Below are 2,875 nucleotides of genomic sequence, written 5' to 3'. Positions count from 1 at the left end.
GTGGAAGTAGCTGGGAAGGACTTTTATATCCCGTCCTGGGGTGGGGGAGGGGAGCTCTGGGCCCCAGAAGTCCAGCCCCTTGAGGTGGAGCTCTGGAACTTCCCTCATTTTTGGGGGAGTCTTGAGACTGACACATCCCACCCCCACCCCACCCCTCGCTGGTCTGGGGATGTTCTTCCCTCCCACCCATTCACCCCATCCGCACCCTCTTTGCTATCGAGTTCCAGAGCAGCGCCTGGAACACAAAGCATCGCTCAAGTAACATTTGCAGGAGGACTGAGCAGCAGCGTGCTGCAGAAGAGGATTGGGCCAGGTCTCTGCCACGAACTAGTTGTGTGGTCTTGGGCAAGTCACTTCCCCTCTCTGGGCCTCAGTTTCCACATCCCTAAAATGAGAATTGGGCCAGATGATTGAGAAGGCTCCTCTCCTCCCCCAACAGGGCAGAAACTGGATCTGTCTTAGTGTTGTTGTATCTCCTCACACCCCCCAGCACAAGGCCTTCCATTCAGTAGGTACTAAATAGACGTTTGTTGAGTGAATGAATGATTTAAGATCAATGATTCAGCCCCTCCTCCTTACTCCCTATCCCTACCAGCTCTCTCCAAGGTGCCAGGACTGGGTGAGGTGATGGCTGAGGCAGGCCCTGGCGGTGAGAACTCAGGAGCTAACGCATGGGACCATTTGCGACACACAGTGCGATGTCATGGGGAAAGTCCCCTGCAGAGTGATGGGAGCAAGCCTCCATAGAAGCTGAGGAACTGTCTTGGGCTGAGTGCTTCTCTCCCTGTTTCTTCAGTGTGTATCCATGGTAGGTTTGCACTGAGCAGTGGGTGTCAATTCTGACTTCCTACTGGGCTTGACCAGCAGTAGCTTCCTTAGAGGAGGCTGCTGTAGTGGGCTCAGAGTGACCTGGGTGGCAACTGGCTCTGTCACTACCTGTGCAACCTTGGCTGGGTCTCCATTTCCACATCTTAATGGTAGAACGCCCCCCGTCGGTCTTCCCCCAGGGGCCCGTGCCCTCTCACACCTCCTTGCCTCTCCTGCAGGTCCCTCCACTGGGTGAGCTATGCTCATCCTTTGCCCCGACCCCATCCTGGCCTGCCTGGAGAACATGTGCTTGTCTCTCCATACACAGCTCCAGAATCGCCCCTGCTGCACCCTGCAGCCTGCCTGTCCTCGGCCCTTCTTCAGCTGGACATGGCTGTCCTTCCTCAGGGCAGACCCTGTGCCTGCTCCAGACTCCCAGCAGGGCTGTTCCCAGTATCCTTACCTCCTGCCTTCTGTCCCCCATGCCCTGCCTGCCAGCCCCTGCTCCCACACCCACACCACCAGCCGACAGTTGCTCTTGAAGCAGCCCTTTTGGTGGGCACTTTCACAAGCTCCCGTTGAAGGTCTGGGCCCTGCTGATTTTATCTCCTTGTCTTCAACAGGGGCCCCTTTCCTGTGACCAGGGGGCCTGGATGGAAAGTCACTGTGTAGTTGATGAAGGACATTGAGTTCCTTGTTGCTGACCCCCTGCATGACTTGGAGTAAATCACACCACTCCCTGGACCCCAGCTTCCAAACCTGCGAGATGAGGACCATGATGGTCACGAAGGAGAAAGATGTGAAAAGTGACAGTGTGCTCCTCAAATACGCTTCACCTCCACTGCCCTCAGGAAGCCAGATGCCCGCAGAAGGCTGGAAGCTGGGGTGGGGTGTCTATAACCTGGGTTGCCCTCCTTCCAGGGTCCCCCCCTGAAGAGGACTCAGAGTGAGCTCTGTTCTCCCTTCGGAGAGGACTCTAATTCTTCAGCGGTAGTGTGTTGTGCAAGGGTTTGCCACAGCTGTGGGCTACCATGGGTTCTTGTGACAAGCTCGAGACAGAACCCCGGGCTGTAGACCCAGCCGTGCCATGTTGGCCCATCTCTGGGGGGTTTGGCCTATTGACTGCTCGAGGTGGTGATGAGAGGCAAGCGGGGACCATTGAGAAGCCCTGTACAACCAGTCTACAGAGGGCAGGTTCCGGGGCGCCCTGCTGGCAGGCAGAGGTTCAGGCAAGGAAACCAAAGGAAAAGCTAGGTCTGCCACCTGGTTCTCCTGCCCCTGCAGCCTGCTCTCTGCTGCCCTCCCACAGGACTCTGCCCCTATGCTCCAGCCATCTCGACCCTCCGCGGACAACCCTTCCTCTTGTCTGCTTCCAGGCCTCTACTGAGTCTGCAGAAAGTCTCCCTCTGGGAGCCACAGCACTTTGCACCCAGGAGGGCAGTACAGAGGTGACTAAGAACTGGCCTGGGCCCCCATCCCAGACCGTCATCCACTTGGGCAACCTCTAGCCGCCCTCCCCCCGGTCAAATGGCACACAGCAGGCACTCGACAACGTTGACTAAACCTTGTTGTTTGGTCCCACTGTTGCTTCCTTTATTGAGCTCAGTCCAGGCTGGCCCGCAAGGACAGCAATGACCCTCAGGTTGAAGGGTAGGGGGCAGTGGGTACAACGGCTTTGCAGACCATCCAGGCCTGGGCACCTGGAAGGAAGGAAGGAAGAGAGGAAAGAAGGGAGGAAGGGAGGAAGGAAGGCGAGGGAGCCTCCCCAGTTAGGGCTGTGCAGACCCTGGTCTCTGAGCCCTTCTCCTCCCATCAGAGTGGGTCTGCCAGCTGCTGGTGCCGGGACCACTGGAAACTGAGTGGAGTGACAGTGGTGGAGAGAGAAGCCCTCCAGGGGTTCTCCAGTTTGGGCACCTGCCCCCTCTCCGACTGTGACTTTCGCTATGGGGCAGGCCTGGCCATGCGGGGTCTAGGCCAGTTCTCACAGTGGTCAGCCTTGACATCTGCTTTTTTTCTGTGGTCAGGGTCAACCACACCCAGAGACGAGAAGAGAGGAGTGAGCAAGGGG

The sequence above is a fragment of the Equus przewalskii genome, chromosome 10, assembly GCF_037783145.1.
Source record: "Equus przewalskii isolate Varuska chromosome 10, EquPr2, whole genome shotgun sequence".
Taxonomy (NCBI): domain Eukaryota; kingdom Metazoa; phylum Chordata; class Mammalia; order Perissodactyla; family Equidae; genus Equus; species Equus przewalskii.
Note: the sequence above shows the minus strand (reverse complement) of the source record.